A 20,329-nucleotide genomic window follows, 5' to 3' on the forward strand; every position below is an offset into this window, starting at 1 on the left:
GCTGTTTCAGGAATTGTATGAACATTTAATTTTTATTAAATATCTTTATTTTAAAACATTTATTTTTAATTTTTTAACTACTTACAGCTATAACATATCCACTAACCTCCAAAACTGGTAGAGTATGTAGAATAAACTGTGGTTGATAAAACAAAGACTACTTCCCTGAACCCATCCCCCGGACTGTTAGGTCTGTCAGTTAATACGTTTATGTGGACGTCTGCATTTTCCCCTTCATGATACTTGGAACACTTGTAATTCCTTGTTCTACAATTGTCTATTCCCACTGTATTGCAAGTTCCAAAAGTGAGATAATTTCTGTCTTGTTCCCTACTGAATCTCTAACCCCTACCACAGTAACATGGTAGATACTTAAATATTTAATGAGACAACTGCAGTAGTTCTAAGGAGAGATTATGAGGATCAGAGATGCTAAATTAAGATGGTAGCAGTAGAAATGAAAAGGAGAGGTTTTGTGCATGTAGAACCAGGGAAAAGAAACAGCCTAAAAAATTAAATTAATGGGATTTTTGAATTTGGATGACTGATTAAATCGTGACACCTTCATTTATAATTACAGAAGTTAAAAGTGGACTGACTTTGGCCTTGGACATGTTGAATTTTTTAAGTGCTACACAAGTCCCTCAGAAATGAAGTCCTAATCTAGCTTACTATCTACCATACTATTTAGCTTCCAGCTGATTTTTTCAAATCGAATTTCATAAGAAGCAAGGCTCACATTTTTCTCTTTAGTTATTCATTTTTTCCCCCCTATTTTCCTCCCCTCATCTCTGCATTACTGTTCATTGAAAAATGTTGATAAAACCTTTTCTGAGAGGGCTTCCCTGGTGGCGCAGTGGTTGAGAGTCTGCCTGCCGATGCAGGGTACACGGGTTCTTGCCCGGTCCGGGAGGATCCCACATGCCGCGGAGCGGCTGGGCCCGTGAGCCAGGGCCGCTGGGCCTGCGCGTCCGGAGCCTGTGCTCCGCAACGGGAGAGGCCACAACAGTGAGAGGCCCGTGTACCGCAAAAAAAAAAAACCGTTTCTGAGAAATTTTAGAAACCGGGGCACTTAGTAGATCAAGGAAAAAAGCAGGGCGCGGGGGTTTCCAAACTTAATCCATAAAACACAGCACACATAGAAAACTAAACGTTAGACCAATATTAGCAAAATAGAGTATTGAGATGATCACATGGTTAGAACAAGATCAGGGAAACAATGCAAAATCATTTTTTTAAAAAAGGTAATTACCTTGGAACGTCAGAAAGACCAAAAAAAAAAAAAAATCCAAGTATAAAAATAATGATAAAAGCATTTTAGTAAAAACAGACATAATGGCAAATAAGTTTTCTAATGCAAATATTAAAAAATACTGATTTTTATTTTCAATAAAGATGTAAATTCTCTAAAATATATATATAATATATAATATTGATTCTTAAACATGGTTAGGTTAAATCTTGACATTATCAAAGGGAGCTAAGAATCTATGACCTCCCATTCTTCAGAAAACACCACAACAAGCCAGGTTTTTTTTGTTTTGTTTTTTGTTTTTAAAGTTTTATTGGAGTGTAGTTGATTTACAATGTTGTGTTAGTTTCAGGTGTTCAGCAAAGTGAAGCAGTTATATATATGTCCACTCCTTTTTAGATTCTTTTCCCATATAGGCCATTTACAGAGTACTGAGGTGCTTTTCAAAGAACACTTAATTTTTTTACCTTGGGAAGCTCTACTCTAATTGAAGTGAAAGTAGATTGCTTAACACAATAAAAAGCAGCTATCAACATCCCAAAATATCAAGGATCGTATATACAAATGTCAAAAAAAAAAAAAATCACAGAAAAAATCCAAAATGTTGACAAAAGTTGATAAATATTATAGACTCAAGTATTAAGAACACATAAAATAATAACCACAAGGAATCATTATGCTTAACTTAAAGTCATATAACATAAATGAAAATATACCAAGAAGTCTGCTTAAAAATCACCTGTTTAAAAGACGAAACTTTCTGGCAAAACTGACATTGATGTTAGGTAAATAATATAATGTCAATCTATATTTTAAACTTACAACCAAGGATTACAAGATATTCAGGCAGAAACTTGTGAGCAGTAATATGTGTTGGAATTATGTTCAAAATTCAGCTCTAAAAACCCAACTTTTTTCATATAGACTTAAAGGGTCTTTTATCAAATATGGAAGTATGATATTTAACCTGAAAGCACTGAGTATTTACAGCACAAAAACTGTTAAAAAAAAAAAAGATTTTTAACTCAAGGATTCTATCCACTGAAGCCTAGGGGAAAAAAATCTACCACCATCATCACTATTGTTTACAATATACTGAGTAACAAAAATTATGACAACGAAGTAAAACAGTACAGATGTTTAATTTCATATTTCAAAACCTATAAATATTGGATGTCCTGCCATATTTATTACCAATCAAATAAATTGACATAGCTCCAGCTATATTTTGAGTCTTTCTTAAGAGCCCCCAAAATAGCAAAGGAATACATGGCTAGAGTAATTCTGTGTAACATGCAAACTGTAAAGAATGCCACATATCTATAAAAGAATTTTTCTATCGGAGATTTTTTTTTAAGTGGGAAAGGAAGCAAGCTATATTCTCCATTAGTTCTTAAAGGCTATTTTATTTTGCTAATCAATTCAGAAGTCACTAGTTTAATAATGCTCACTAAACATTTTCTCTTGTTTTATACTGTTTTTTTTTTTTTTTTTCCAGGCAACAAACATTTATTATGAGGATTAGGAATCTGAGAGTATCTAATTTGCGTGGTTCCAGCTCAAAGTCTCTCATGAATTGCAATTAAGTTGTCATTTCTATACATTAAGTTATAAAACTTATAAAGAATTGCCTGCCCCCGCCACCAAAGTTATATTCCATGATCATAGCATATTCAGCTCTGTAATATTTGTTTACAATGAAAAACCAACAATCTATCACTAACTCACATTTTAGTGTATTTTTTAATGTAAAATACCCTCAAAAGTTGTCTGCATTATACAAACTTCACTTCTAACACTACATTAAAGATATTTGAAGCCCTGCATAAGTCAGTTCATTTTGCTAAAGCAAATAAGCCTACTCTCACGAAGATTTCCTGAGGCATTAAAATAATAAGTATTTAAAAGAAAGTCAAAAGAAGACACAAATATCTGAAGTCATACACAGTACAATAAAGAATTTGCTAAATTATGTATTAACCGTACTACAAGATAATGAGCAAGATATACCATTCTTAGACCACTACTGAAGACCAAATTTATTTCAATTTCATATTACAAATTAAATTAATGAAGCTAGGGACTTCAATTTCTTTTATGTGTCTAAAATTAAAAGAAGAACGAGCATTTTTAAACATTCTATCATAAAGGAAAAGTGTTAGAAAGACTTTCCTTTATTACCATGCTTCAAACATCCCCTTTAGTGCCTTGATAAAAATGTATCATACAGGAAAACATAAGCTTCTAAATTAGAGAGATTCCTTTCAGTACATTTTCAATTTCAAAAGAGCACAATACATCATCCAAGTCCACACACTTGTTACCTGAAAAATGTTTAGACTTAGGATGAATTCTTCAAGCTTAGTCATATAAGTAATATTTCTCATCATTACTGCTTTATTTACATAAATAAAAAAGAAATACATAACATTCAGCTTTAAAATCCATCTCCCATCACCTCTTCCTCCTCAAATGAACGGTACTCTATTACATTTAGCCAAAAGAAAACAGCAAATACATCTTTATGGTCTATCCTAGTAAACCAGTATTTAGAAGCCAATGAAACTTTTACTAATGGCTCAGAACCAAACACTGTAACAAAACACAGAATGGATCCTCCGGGTGTGTACATGTGCCCATTCATAATATTATGATCCTCATACACACCTTAAAAAACTTAACTTCTATTTAAAACCAAAACATCTTTACATAATACACAGGTTATTATAAAATTGCCCTCTTTAATGTTCAAACATAGAACAATTTCTAAAGCGAGGGACGAAAAGAGTTAATACCGGATTGCTGCCACCTATCAACTTTAATTTAAAGCGAAGTACAACTCAATGTCATTTTTACCTCTAATGCAGCCACGACTGAAACAAAATTAAGTTCACTGTGGATAAAGTATCCTGGCATCCCAATGTATTATTTACTTCTGATTTAACAGTAAATACATGTGGTCTTTTGTCCCTCCCACAGCATCCCGGATTGTCAACATCATCTTAGTCAAAGCAAATGACGAGCAAATCCCTCAGGTCTACTTCGCACCCTAAGTACCATAAAGTCATGGCCTCCACTGTCGTTACTACACAACAAACAGATTCTATAGTCCCATGCCCTCTTCTATTAGATTTGAGGAAGCGGGGTGGGAAAGAAGCGTTCAGTATATCCTGAGAATCATCTGTGTTCAGTCCTGGTACCTAAAGCAGCATGAATACAAGTGGTATGTGGGTCACCCACAGAAAGAGAAACAGAACGAAGCTTTATGACCCTCCAAGTTCAGCGAAGACACCAAAAGCCTCTGGGGATACGGGGCACAACCCTCCAGGGAAACGGGGAAGAAACTGTCTCCGACTTGGAGCGACTGGGTCTGGCACAAGCCCAGGGCGTGGGTAGCGACCGAGGAGTCTCCGGTACCCCTCCCCTCCGCACCAGGATCGGTCACTGGGCGAGGGGTGCGGCCGGAGGAGGGGGTCAGGACTGAGGGAGGGCGGGGCGCTGGGCTCCCCCAGCGGCGTCCTGGGGGCTCGGGGGGTGTGTCCTACCTGGGCCGTGGCGGACGCAGGGATTTCGGGCGGGGGGCTCGGGTCCAGCTCAGGGCGGGGACCGGCAGAGGTCAACCCTCAGCAGGCGGGACGACCGCCGCCTGCCCATCCCCCGCCGCCCAGTGCGGCGGGACCCGAGCGCGGCTTCGAGGGCCGGCCGGCTTGGTAGTCCCCTCGGGTACCGTCCGCGTTTACTGGCGGCGGCGGCTGCTGCTGTTACTGCTGCTGCTGGCCGCCCCCAGCCGCTGCTCTTGTGCCAGCTCCTGCTCCTCCTCCTGCCGCCTCCGCCGCCGCCTGGCCCCCACCGCTCCCATCGCCGCTGCGGCGACTACTGCAGCGCCCGCTGACCCGACCCGACGTTATTCTCCCCCTTCGCAACCCGACACAGCCTAGTCCACCTACCCTGCCAGTGCGCACGCCCACCTCTCCGCCACAGGTGCTGATTGGAGAGCGCGTCCCAAGCCCGCCATGTTGGTTGGCTGGTCCCATTGCCTATCACGAAAGGGGCGGAGAGCCAGGCAAAGAGTGTCTCCGCCCCCCACCGGAGAATTGCCGCTATCTTCAGGTTTGCCTGAGAGGGCGAGTTACCGGGAAAGGAGCATCACAATGGCAGCGCGCGTGCGCGCGGGAATTCTGGTCCTCGTAGTTCCAGCCGCAGCGGCAACTACCCGCCAGTCTGGAGCAGAGAAGTAGGGCTTCTGAGACTAGTGGTTGGCGCACAGTGGTTCCTCCTAGCTCAAGCAGTTACCTTGGTTATAGAGGCACGGTTGTGACGCCAGGGTTGGTCTTTTCAGAAGAAAATCGTAAATGCTTTGTCACGATACGAATTTACACACACCGAGGAGTTCGGTCGCGAAAAAGGGCCCCAAATCATGAGGCCCTGCCATGCCACCTCCTCAGAAGCAGCGCTGCCAGGATCTGGCAAATTGGCGCTGTCCCCAGAACCGCCTAACATGAAGTTAATCATCGGTGGGTACTGGGGAAAGGCTTGAAAGTGTAAGGAAGAAAGAAGACCGAGACCTCCAGAAAGGAACGTCAGCCTGGAGCCCGGCGTATCCTTACGGTTTTCACATCCATGAATAACAAGATTTCACTCCCTTTTTGAAACACCGCCAGTGAAGGGTTCAGTGAGCAGCCCCGGTGAGGTCCCGTATGGGATTCTGAGCAAGACAATGCGGGAGTCCCTCGAAGACTTTCAAAGAAAAGCGAGGAGGGCGGAGAAACGAGGCTATGTGGGATAATTTGTATTTGGTATATCAAACTCTTTGGTAAAGAGGAAACCTTATGATCAAACCCCTCTCCCATCCTTACCCACCAACTTATAGAAGAAAAAACTCAAAGAGCTTAACAGCTTTCCTAGAGCTATAAAACTAATGAGTAGAAGAACCAAAACTCCGGTCTCTTAAACTCCCGTGTCCAATGCTTTTTTTACTTGATAATCTCAGGAGTCTGCCATGGACTGAAAGATTGCGATGAATTATGAGCTTCCTTTTACTTTAAATCTTTTTCTTCACTCAAGTGACATTATGATTAAAGCTGATTGAGAATATAGAATGGTTAAATACGAATCCTATATTCAATCTCATAACTATTATTGAATCTGTTACTTCTTGTTCAGGAAATGCCACAGCCTCTTGACATTCTTTGAAAAACAGCAGGCACTTCTACTGTCTGTCATGTCTAGATCCTTGGATGAAAAGCAGGACAAAATGTACATTAAAGGCACTTGATGATGCAGCTCATCTTGTTCTATTCAAACTTAAAGAAGTTGCCAAATTGTTTTCTTTCCACTGATTAAAACCACAAGTTGCTTTTTCCATTACTTTGTCTAACAGAATATAGTTCACTTCAGAGTATTGGCAGGGCAAGTAATTTGAATTGGAAAGGGTTAGTGTTTCTGTAAATACTTTTCTTTAAAATTAAAGAAGTTTATAGGGGAAACAAAGTCCAGATTCATTGAAATAATGCCTAGCAGGATTTCAAATAGATATTCTCTATTCAAAGATAATATTTTTCACTCACTTAGCAAATATAATGTGTCTCTCCAAGCTCCCCAGATATAATCTCTGCTATCATAGGTAAGTGTTTTAGTGAATTTATTCATAGAATTACTATTGTGTTTATTCTAAATGAGTCAGTAGATACAGCTGGATTCTCCAAATGATGGAAAGACGATTATTCTTCTTACTGTTATCTTATGACCAACTCTCATTTGCAAATCCATGAAGGATAAGATAAATAGAAGAGTATGTGAGAAAGCAGTCCAGCAGCTGTATATCAAGAAAGAGTTGAAGGGGGAAAAAAGTGCAGTGCAAAGGGAAGTGTTGTATGATGAGTATCTTGAGAATAGTACAACAGTATATCTCAGAGTAGGAAGTATAAGAATGAACACATAGTGAAAGTTAATGACACAGGTATAGGAACCCTAGGATATTGGAGTGCCCAAGGAAAACAGTTTCTCAGTCCCCCTTTTCTTCTCTGGTCCTTCCCATTTAAGAATTATTGGTCCCGGGACTTCCCTGGTGGCACAGTGGTTAAGAATCCGCCTGCCAATGCAGGGGACATGGGTTCGATCCTGGTCCGGGAAGATCCCACATGCCGCGGAGCAACTAAGCCTGTGCGCCACAACTACTGAGGGTAAGCTGTGACAAAGTGAGAGAGTGGCATGGACATATGTACACTACCAAATGTAAAATAGATAGCTAGTGGGCAGCAGCCGTATAGCACAGGGAGATCAGCTCAGTGGTTTGTGACCACCTAGAGGGGTGGGATAGGGAGGATTGGAGGGAGGGAGACACAAGAGGGAGGAGATATGGGAACATATGTATATGTATAACTGATTCACTTTGTAATACAGCAGAAACTAACACACCATTAAAAAAGAAAAAGAATCCGCCTGCCAATACAGGGGACATGGGTTCGATCCCTAGTCCGGGAAGATCCTACATGCCGCGGAGCAACTAAGCTCGTGCGCCACAACTACTGAGCCTGCGCTCTAGAGCCCGCGAGCCACAGTTACTGAGCCTGCGTGCTGCAACTACTGAAGCCCGTGAGCCTAGATCCCGTGCTCTGCAACAAGAGAAGCCACCGCAGTGAGAAGCCCATGCACTGCAACCAGAGAAAGCCCGCGTGCAGCAACGAAGACCCAACACAGCCAAAAATAAAATAAACAAACACATAAATAAATAAATAAATAAAAGAACCACACCCGAATCCTCTGGCCCCACTGGCTTCCTCTCTAAAAAAAAAAAAAAAGAATTATTGGTCTGGGGACTTCCCTGGTGGCGCAGTGGTTAAGAATCTGCCTGCCAATGCAGGGGACACGGGTTCGAGCCCTGGGTCAGGAAGATCCCACATGCCATGGAGCAACTAAGCCCGTGCGCCACAACTACTGAACCTACGCTCTAGAGCCCGCGAGCCACAACTACTGAGCCTGTGTGCCTAGAGCCCCTGCTCCCAACAAGAGAAGCCACCACAATAAGAAGCACGCGCACCACAACAAAGAGTTGCCCCGCTTGCTGCAACTAGAGAAAGTCTGTGCACGGCAACGGAGACCCAACGCAGCCAAAAATAAATTGATTAATTAATTTAAAAATAAACAAAGAATTATTGGTCTGTCCCAAGAGATACTTGTTCAGTTAGGATAAATGGCAAGGTAATATTCAAGAGCTGGTACCTGAATTTAGGAATCTCCTTTTGAGATATATGTATCTCAAATATATATATTAAAAAACAAATAAATTTGGTAGTCAGCCTCTAGGCACCCCGTGATCCCTGCCTCCTGGTATCTTCACCCTTGTATAGTCTAGTCCCTCCCATACTGAATTGGGCTGCCTCGTGTAACCAATAGGCTTTTTCAGAAATTGTGGTGTGTAAATTCCAAGTCTAGGTTATAAAATACTTTGCAGCTTCCACATTATGCTCTCTTGGGTCACTCACTTAGAGGAAAGCCAGTGCCGTAATACGAGGACACTCAAGCAACCTCTTGGAGTGGCTATCTGGCAAAAAACTGAGGCATTACACCAATAATCAGCACCAATTTGCCAGCCATCTTAATGAACTGTTCTTGGAAATAGATCCTCCAGCCCCAGCCAAGCCTTCAGATGACGGCAGGCCTAGCTGGCGTTTTGACTGCCACTCTGTGAAATACCTCAAGCCAGAACCACCCAACTAAGCCACACCCAAAATGCAGACCCACAGACACTATGTGTTATAATAAATGTTTACTGTTGCTTTAAGAACTAAGTTTTTGGGGAAATTTGTCATGCAGCAATTGAGAACTAATACAGTAAGATTTGCAAAAATCTAGGATCAGCCTTAGAGCATACTCAAGGATAATGAGCAGAGGCTTCCCTGGTGCTGCAGTGGTTGAGAGTCCGCTTGCCGATGCAGGGGACACGGGTTCGTGCCCCGGTCCGGGAAGATCCCACATGCCGCGGAGCGGCGGGCCCGTGAGCCATGGCTGCTGAGCCTGCGCGTGCGCGTCCGAAGCCGGCGCGTCCGCAACGGGAGAGGCCACAACAGTGAGAGGCCCGCGTACCGCAAGGGAAAAAAAAAAAAAAGGATAATGAGCAAAGTTCAGATTTATACTGAGTTCCCCACAGAACATAATGCCTCTTTCAACACAGCTTCTTTTCTCCTGCCCCAAATAAATAACGTACTGGAGAATCCCTTCTTCTTTCCCTTTTCCTCCATTTGTGGCGTCTATCCATATTTAGATACCCATTGATCTACTACTTTCTATTCTTCCCCTAAATCCAAACAGGATATAATCTAGATGAGTTATTCACATCATTTTTAAAATACCACAGTATAAACCAGTGTGCAACTCAAGGAAAAGAGACCTCCCTTTCCTTTTGCTTTCCCTCTCTCTCTTTAAAAACAAATCTCATGTCGTATACCTGAAACTAATATAATACGTGAATTATAACTCAATTTTTTAAAATCTCATAATTGTACACTTTAAATGGGTGGATTGTATGGCAGGCGAATTACAGTCATCTCTTGGTATCTCTGGAGGATGGGTTCCAGACCCCCACCCCTCCTGCAGTTCCCCCCTGCACATACCAAAACCCGAGGATGCTCAAGTCCCTTATATAAAATGGCATAGTAGGAACTATCATAGTGTTGTAGATCAATTATACTTCAAAAGCCAGCAAACAAACAAACTCAAAGAAAAAGAGATCAGATCTGTGGTTACCAGAGGCAAGGTGTAGGGGGAAGGGAAAATGAAGGCAGTCAAAAGGTACAAACTTGCAGTTATACGAAAAATAAGTACTAGGGATATAATGTACAACATGATAAATACAATTAACACTGCTTGTTTTGTTTTTTTTTTACTTTCTTGTCTTTTAGGTCTTTTTTATTTTTCTTTTGGCCGCGCCACTCCACTTGGGTGATCTTAGTTCCCGGACAAGGGATTGAACCCATGCCCCCTGCAGTGGAAGTGCAGAGCCCTAACCACTGGACCGCCAAGGAATTCCCTAATTAACACTGCTGTACGTTATGTATGAAAGTTGTTAAGAGAGTAAACCCTGAGTTCTCATCACAAGGAAAAAAATTTTTCTATTTCTTTTCTTTTTTTTTGCGGTACGTGGGCCTCTCACTTTTGTGGCCTCTGACAAGCTCCGGACGCGCAGGCTCAGTGGCCATGGCTCACGGGCCCAGCCGCTCCGCGGCATGTGGGATCTTCCCGGACCGGGGCACGAACCCGTGTCCCCTGCATCAGCAGGCACACTCTCAACCACTGCGCCACCAGGGAAGCCCTATTTCTTTAATTTTGTATCTATATGAGATGATGGATGTTCATTAAACTTATTGTGATAATCATTTATGATGTATATAAGTCAGATCATTATGCCGTGCACCTTAAACTTATACAGTGCTGTATGTCAATTATATTTCAATAAAACTGGAAGAAAAAAATCAAACAGCATAGTATTTGCATATAACCTACGCAAACCCTCCCATATACTTTTTTTTTTTTTTTGAGGCAAGGAATACGACTTTATTCAGAAAGCCAGCAGACTGAGAAAATGGCAGGCTAGGGTTCCCCCAAACCATCTTCCCATATACTTTAAATCATCTCTAGATTACCTATAATATACCTAGTAGAATGTAAATGCTACGTGAATAGTTGCCTGGCACGCAGAAAATTCAAGTTTTGCTTTTGGGGCTTTCTGGAATTTGCAAATATTTTCAGTCTGTGGTTAATTGAATCCACGGATGCAGTGCCCAAGGATACAGAGGTCCAGAGCACTGACTGTATATCTCAATAAAGCTGTTTCTAAAAACTCTGCACAGTCTTTTGAAACATGACGCTCATAGTGGACTGGTGCTCAGGTGCTTCCACAAACCAGCAAACAGTCCTGTTTTTAATATTTTTGGTCAATCTAACCAGTTTCTATTTGAATGTTACTTAATCCACTAAACAAAATATTTTAGAGCCAATTAATGCCAACCACTCTGTTAGGTACTGGGAGAACAAATATGAATAAACTCAGTCTCTGTCCTTAAGAGTTTCATAGTGGATTAGCGAACATGCAAATCCCATTGCAATGAACCGCAATAACTGCTAAAGGTATATTATGTAGGCTATATAGATGCTCTAGAACAGCGGTCAGTAATCTATAGGCTGCAGGCCAAATTTTGGGGGGTCCTCTGAGAGCTTGACCTCTTTAAGCTAGTGTCAGATGCACTCTGATTTTGAAAGAAATGAATTCACACCAAATACATTAACTAGCTCAAGTGTTTGTATTTTTGAAAACTTCATCCTTTATTTTGCTGTGAAAGACTATTTCTAATTAAAGAAATTTCCAATAAAAAGGAAGCAGTAAGAGAAAACTGGCAGGAGGTGGGGGGTAGATGGGCAAAGTAATCTGTTTTGGATATATGAGCCTATTGTCTTTTAACCTGTTGATGTTTGATGTTTGGTGATTATTAAAATAGACAAAATGTTAGGGAAAATTAACACTGATTAAAACTAGTAAAGTTAGAAAACACACTAAATTTGTATTTAAAAAGTAATTCTAATTATTTCTTGATCTACTTCCTATTTATGCCTAACTTTTATGAAATACAAAACAACTATACCATTAAATGTTAACAGTTAACTTTTTTTAAAATTAATTAATCTATTTATTTTGGGCTGCACTGGGTCTTCGTTGCTGCGTGTAGGCTTTCTCTAGTTGCGGTCAGCAGGGGCTACCCTTCGTTGCGGTGCGTGGGCTTCTCACTGCGGTGGCTTCTCTTGTTGCGGAGCACGGGCTCTAGTCTTGTGGGCTTCAGTTGCTGTGGCACAAGGGCTCAGTAGTTGTGGCTCGCAGGCTCTAGAGCGCAGGCTCAGTAGTTGTGGCACACGGGCTTAGTTGCTCTGCGGCATGTGGGATCTTCCTGGACCAGGGCTCGAACCCGTGTCCCCTTCCTTTGCAGACAGATTCCTAACCACTGCACCAGAAGGAAGTCCCAACAGTTAACTTTTTACAAGTTTTATTCTACTAGAACAGTAAATTCTCTACATATTTGCTCAGTCTTTTAGCTTTCCTCTTTGTTGCAAGGTCATCAATTAACAAACCATCGTTGGATACTCACAGTTTTCAATAGAGAAAGTGGTGAGGTGATGTTGTGATTACTGATGTGTGTCTGCGACAGTCTGGAAAAAGTTCAGTACAGTGGCTTTCAATCTGATTCAGTGATTAGCTGCTCCAAAAGCTGGATGGCTTTCTGTGTTTTAAGGTACAATAACTGCTAATAGTGCACCATAGTGATCATAGTATTCCACTGCCAGATGTACTGAAATAAATCTTAGAATGGTCTCATCACTCTATGTTGTCTTATTAATCAAAGCAGACTATCAAGTGGGTAGGTGTTTTTATAATTTTTAGAAATCAGAGGGCAGAGAGCAGAAGCAAGAAGAACTACAATCCTGCAGCCTGTGGAACAAAAACCACATTCACAGAAAGATACACAAGATGAAAAGGCAGGGGGCTATGTACCAGATGAAGGAACAAGATAAAACCCCAGAAAAACAACTAAATGAAGTGGAGATAGGCAACCTTCCAGAAAAAGAATTCAGAATAATGATAGTGAAGATGATCCAGTACCTCGGAAAAAGAATGGAGGCAAAGATCAAGAAGATGCAAGAAATGTTTAACAAAGACCTGGAAGAAATAAAGAACAAACAAACAGAGATGAACAATACAATAACTGAAATGAAAACTACACTAGAAGAAATCAATAGCAGAATAACTGAGGCAGAAGAATGGATAAGTGACCTGGAATACAGAATGGTGGAATTCACTGCTGCAGAACAGAATAAAGAAAAAAGAATGAAAAGAAATGAAGATAGCCTAAGAGACCACTGGGACAACATTAAATGCAACAACATTCGCATTATAGGGGTACCAGAAGGAGAAGAGAGAGAGAAAGGACCAGAGAAAATACTTGAAGAGATTATAGTCAAAAACTTCCCTAACATGGGAAAGGAAAGAGCCACCCAAGTCCAGGAAGTACAGAGAGTCCCATACAGGATAAACCCAAGGAGAAACACACCGAGACACGTAGTAATCAAATTGGCAAAAATTAAAGACAAAGAAAAATTATTGAAAGCAGCAAGGGAAAAATGACAAATAACATACAAGGGAACTCCCATAAGATGAACAGCTGATATCTCAGCAGAAACTGTACAAGCCAGAAGGGAGTGGCATGATATACTTAAAGTGATGAAAGGGAAGAACCTACAACCAAGACTACTCTAACCGGCAAGGATCTCATTCACATTCGATGGAGAAATCAAAAGCTTTACAGACAAGCAAAAGCTAAGAGAATTCAGCACCACCAAATCAGCTCTACAACAAATGCTAAAGGAACTTCTCTAAGTGGGAAACACAAGAGAAGAAAAGGACCTACAAAAACAAACCCAAAACAATTAAGAAAATGGTCATAGGAACATACATATCGATAATTACCTTAAACGTGAATGGACTAAATGCTCCAACCAAAAGACACAGGCTTGCTGAATGGATACAAATATAAGACCCATATATATGCTGTCTACAAGAGACCCACTTCAGATGTAGGGACACATACAGACTGAAAGTGAGGGGATGGAAAAAGGTATTCCATGCAAAAGGAAATCAAAAGAAAGCTGGAGGAGCAATAATCATATCAGATAAAATAGATTTTAAAATAAAGAATGTTACAAGAGACAGTGAAGGCCACTACATAATGATCAAGGGATCACTCCAAGAAGATGATATAACAATTATAAATATATATGCACCCAACATAGGAGCACCTCAATACATAAGGCAACTGCTAACAGCTCTAAAAGAGGATATCGACAGTAACACAATAATAGTGGGAGACTTTAACACCTCACTTACACCAATGAACAGATATGCAAAATGAAAATAAATAAGGAAACAGAAGCTTTAAATGTCACAATAGGCCAGATAGATCTAATTGATATTTATAGGACATTCCATCCAAAAACAGCAGATTACACTTTCTTTTCAAGTGTGCATGGAACATTCTCCTGGATACATCACATCTTGGGTCACAAATCAAGCCTCAGTAAATTTAAGAAAATTGAAATCATATCAGGCATGTTTTCTGACTACAACGCTATGAGATTAGAAATCAATTACAGGGAGAAAAACATTAAAAACAGAAACATGTGGAGGCTAAACAATACATTACTAAATAACCAAGAGGTCACTGAAGAAATCAAAAAGTACCTAGAGACAGATTACAACGAAAACACGATGATCCAAAACCTATGGGATGCAGCAAAAGCAGTTCTAAGAGGGAAGTTTATAGCTATGCAAGCCTACTTCAAGAAACAAGAAAAACCTCAAATAAACAATCTAACCTTACACCTAAAGGAACTAGAGAAAGAAGAATAAACAAAACCCAAAGTTAGCAGAAGGAAAGAAATCATAAAGATCAGAGCAGAAATAAATGAAATAGAAACAAAGAAAACAATAGCAAACAAAGAGCAATAAAACTAAAAGCTGGTTCTTTGGGAAGATAAACAAAATTGATAAACCATTAGCCAGACTCATCAAGAAAAAGAGGGAGAGGACTCAAATCAAAAAAAATTAGAAATGAAAAAGGAGGAGTTACAACAGACATGGCAGAAATACAAACCATCCTAAGAGACAACTATAAGCACCTCTTTGCCAATAAAATGGACAACCTGGAGTAAATGGACAAATTCTTAGAAAGGTATAACCTTCCAAGACTGAACCTGGAAGAAATAGAAAATATGAACAGACCAATCACAAGTAATGATATTGAAACTGTGATTAAAAATCTTCCAACAGGGCTTCCCTGGTGGCACAGTGGTTGTGAGTCTGCCTGCCAATGCAGGGGACATGGGTTCGTGCCCTGGTCCGGGAGGATCCTACATGCCGTGGAACGGCTAGGCCCGTGAGCCATCGCCACTGAACCTGCGCGTCTGGAGCCTGTGCTCCGCAACGGGAGAAACCACAACAGTGAGAGGCCTGCGTACCTCAAAAAAAAAACACAAACATCTTCCAACAAACAAAAGCCCAGGACCAGATGGCTACACAGGCAAATTCTGTCAAATATTTAGAGAATAGCTAACACTCAACCTTCCTAAACTCTTCCAAAAACTTGCAGAGGAGGGAACACTCCCAAATTCATTCTATGAAGCCACCATCACCCTGATACCAAAACCAGACAAAGATACTACACAAAAAGAAAATTACAGACCAATATCTCTGATGAATACAGATGCAAAAACCCTCAACAAAATACTAGTAAACAGAATCCAACAGCTCATTAAAAGGATCATACACCATGATCAAGTGGGAATTATCCCAGGGATGCAAGGATTCTTCAATATACCCAAATCAATCAATGTGATACACCACATTAACAAATTGAAGGAGAAAAACCATATGGTCATCTCAATAGATGCAGAGAAAGCTTTCGACAAAATTCAACACCAATTTATGAAAAAAACTCTGCAGAAAGTGGGCATAGAGGGAACCTACCTCAACATAATAAAGGCCATATATGACAAACCCACAGCAAACATCATTCTCAATGGTGAAAAACTGAAAGCATTTCCTCTAAGATGAGGAATGAGACAAGGATGTCCACTCTCACCACTATTATTCAACATAGTTTTGGAAGTCCTAGCCACAGCAATCAGAGAAGAAAAAGAAATAAAAGGAATACAAATTTGAAAAGAAGTAAAACTGTCACTGTTTGCAGATGACATGATACTATACATAGAGAATCCTAAAGATGCCACTAGAGAAGTACTAAAGCTAATTAATGAATTTGGTAAAGTTGCAGGATACAAAATTAATGCATGGAAATCTCTTGCATTCCTATACACTAATGATGAAAAATCTGAAAGGGAAATTAAGGAACACTCCCATTTACCACTGCAACAAAAAGAATAAAATACCTAGGAATAAACCTACCTCGGGAGACAAAAGACCTGTATGCAGAAAACTTTAAGACACTGATGAAAGAAATTAAAGATGATACCAACAGGTGGAGAGATATACCACGTTCTTCTATTGGAACAATCAATATTGTGAAAATGACTATACTACCCGAAGCAATCTACAGATTCAATGCAATCCCTATCAAATTACCAATAGTATTTTTTACAGAACTAGAACAAAAAATCTTAAAATTTGTATGGAGACACAAAAGACCCTGAAAAGCCAAAGCAGTCTTGAGGGAAAAAAACAGAGCTGGAGGAATCAGACCCCCTGACTTCAGACTATACTCTAAAGCTACAGTGATCAAGACAATATGGTACTGGCACAAAAACAGAAACATAGATCAACAAAACAAGATAGAAAGCTCAGAAAGAAACCCACACATCTATGGTCAACTAATCTATGACAAAGGAGGCAAAGATATAAAATGGAGAAAAGACAGTCTCTTCAATAAGTGGTGCTGGGAAAACTGGACAGCTACATGTAAAAGAATGAAATTACAACACTCCCTAACACCATACACAAGAATAAACTCAAAATGGATTAGAGACCTAAACGAAGACCGGACACTATAAAACTCTTAGAGGAAAGCATAGGAAGAACACTCTTTGACATAAATCACAGCAAGATCTTTTTTGATCCACCTCTTAGAGTAATGGAAATAAAAACAAAAATAAACAAATGGGACCTAATGAAGCTTCAAAGCTTTTGCACAGCAAAGGAAACCATAAACAAGACGAACAGACAACCCTCAGAATGGGAGAAAATATTTGCAAACGAATCAACAAAGGATTAATTTCCAAAATATATAAACAGCTCATGCAGCTCAATATTAAAGAAACAAACAACCCGAATCCAAAAATGGGCAGAAGACCTAAATAGACATTTCTCCAAAGAAGACATACAGATGGCCAAGAAGCACATGAAAAGCTGCTTAATATCACTAATTATTAGAGAAATGCAAATCCAAACTACAATGAGGTATCACCTCACACCAGTTAGAATGGGCATCATCAGAAAATCTACAAACAACAAATGCTGCAGAGGGAACCCTCTTGCACTGTTGGTGGGAATGTAAACCGATACAGCCACTATGGAGAACAGTATGGAGTTTCCTTCAGAAACTAGAAATAGAATTACCATATGATCCAGTAATCCCACTACTGGGCATATACCCAGAGAAAACCATAATTCAAAAAGACACATGCACCCCAATGTTCATTGCAGTGCTATTTACAATAGCCAGGTCACGGAAGCAATCTAAATGCCCATTGACAGATGAATGGATAAAGAAGATGTGGTACATATATACAATGGAATATTACTCAGCCATAAAAAGGAACGAAATTGAGTCATTTGTTGAGACGTGGATGGATCTAGAGACTGTCACACACAGTGAAGTAAGTCAGTAAGAGAAAAACAAATATCGTATATTAATGCATGTATGTAGAACCTAGAGAAATGGTACAGATGAACTGGTTTGCAGGGCAGAATTTGAGACACAGATGTAGAGAACAAACGTATGGACACCAAGGTGGGAAAACCACGGTGGGGTGGGGATGGTGGTGTGCTGAATTGGGCGATTGGGATTGACATGTATACACTGATATGTATAAAATTGATGACTAATAAGAACCTGCAGTACTAAAAAACAAACCAACCAAAAAAACAACTAATACCAAACTTTCTTTGGGTTATTTGTATGGAAATATGTTAATATAAATGTTTCAGACATTAAAAAAAAATTTTTTTTTTTTGCTGCGTTGGGTCTTCACAGCATATGGTATCTTCTTGGACCAGGGCTCAAACCCATGTCCCCTGCATTGGCAGGCAGATTCTTAACCACTGAGCTACCAGGGAAACCCCACTTAGAAAGCTCTCTATGATCACTTTCCACTCTTACTACTAAGCCCCCACATATACTCCCGTCCATTTAGTAAGAGAGGAAATAAGGTATAAATACCGGAAACGAAAAGAAAAGACATTGATACATGTATTATCTACCCAGTAAATGTCAAATGCATCTAAAGAAAAAAATATTAAAATTAATGATACTAAAAAATGATACAAATGAACTTATTTACAAAACAGACTGAATGCACTGAATCAGAAACCTTTATATGTTGCTGTGTTTCCAGTAGGAAGAATACCTGAGGTTCAGGATCCAAGCAGTGGCTCCAATCCACATCATTCCTGATGACTCCCTGGAGACTTCTGTGCTTTCTGTCCCTGCAACTCTGGGCTCTTCATGATTGGACATCTTGGTCCCTAAAAGTGGCCCACTTTTGCCAGGGCAAACAGCAAGTGTCCTTCTAGACTACAAACTATTGCTGTGGACTTTTGGGCTGCATGCAACTAGCAAGCAAGTAAAGGAGTCATCATCTTGGCAGGGGCAATTGATGTGGATGAACAGAAGGTAGGGCTGCTCTTGGATTAAGAGAGAAGGGAGGAACATGCGTGGAATTTAGATGATCTACTTGGACACTTCTTGGTACTCTCTTGCCCAGTTGTGACTGAATGGCTTAGTGCAGCAACTTAAACCTTTTGTGCTCCCAAAAGGTTTGGGAGTATCTGCGTACTGCAGGACCCAACTAACAAACTGATTATGTTGTTTAGGTCTACTATATTCCTAATTTTTTTTGTCCACTTTGGGAGATGTTTGTTAAAGTCTCCCCTATTAATGTGTCTATTCATCCTTTTATATCCTGTAGTTTTGCTTTAGAAAGTTGCTGCTTTAGTAAATGACATCCTCAGCTTGTACAGTTCCTACATGCACGATTTTCAGTTACCATGTTTTAATTAATTAACATTGGTCCTCAACAACACAGTTCAAATTTCACTTATGATGGTATATTAACTGTGAGTAATTTCATAAAGTGCAAATTACGTGGCTAGCTCTTCAGTCCACAAATCACTAAATAACAGATGTGTGTCATGATCAGTGACCAATTATGTAACTTCTTTCAGAGTCTGCTGGTCTTTGGTTTTTTTGCTTTTGTTTCTTTTGGCCACGCCAAGTGGCTTGTGGAATCTTAGTTCCTTGACCAGGGATCGAACCAGGGTCTTCGGCAGTGAAAACACACAGTCCTAACCACTGGACCGCCAGAGAATTCCCCAGAGTTTGTTGGTGATTGGACATTGCACATCTGTTGCTCAGTTCGGGACGGAGAGCAAAGCATGTAGTCGTGCTGTCTCCTTGTCTCCCAGTGATAAACCCATGTGACATTTTACAAAAATGGATAATCAAAAGAGGGAATGGCCAACAAAGATAAAAACGCAGCAAAGGGCTTCCCTGGTGTGGCAGTGGTTAAGAATCCGCCTGCCAATGCAGAGGCCATGGGTTCAAGCCCTGGTCCGGGAAGATCCCACATGCCGCGGAGCAACTAAGCCTGTGTGCCACAACTACTCAGGCTGTGCTCTAGAGCCCACGAGCCACAACTACTGAGCCTGTGTGCCACAACTACTGAAGCCCGAGTGCCTAGAGCCTGTGCTCCACAATGAGAAGGCACCACAATGAGAAGCCCACGCACCACCATGAAGAGCAGCCCCCGCTCGCCACAATTTGAGAAAGGCTGTGTGCAGCAATGAAGACTCAACACAGCCAAAAAATATATATATAAGTAAATAAAAAATAAGTAAATTAAAAAAAATTTTTTTTAATGCAGCAAAGGAACTAAAGTGATAATGCTGGGAGTGAAATTTGGGTAAAATCTAGATGTTATATAAGTTATACTGGAGTTATAGGAGTAGTAGTTAACTATGGAATTGTTGACACCACTGATATTTGAGAGAATGCATGTCAGAGGAAGCTAGTGAAGGTAAATTTCAAAAAAGAAAAAAAAAAAGTGGTTAAGATGAATGTCCCAGAAGGAATGACACTGCCAAAAATCTTCACACTAAAGGAACTCTTGGAAGTATTTCACAACTTTGGAACACAAAGGGTAAACTTTTGGAAGCTGATCCAAACTTAGAAATATGACAATTTGCCAAGGCACAGAAAAGATGCTCACTCTGTATAAGTTATACAGAGAGGCAGACATGCTTGA

The sequence above is a fragment of the Phocoena phocoena genome, chromosome 2 (genome assembly GCF_963924675.1).
Source record: "Phocoena phocoena chromosome 2, mPhoPho1.1, whole genome shotgun sequence".
In the NCBI taxonomy this organism is placed as follows: Eukaryota; Metazoa; Chordata; class Mammalia; order Artiodactyla; family Phocoenidae; genus Phocoena; species Phocoena phocoena.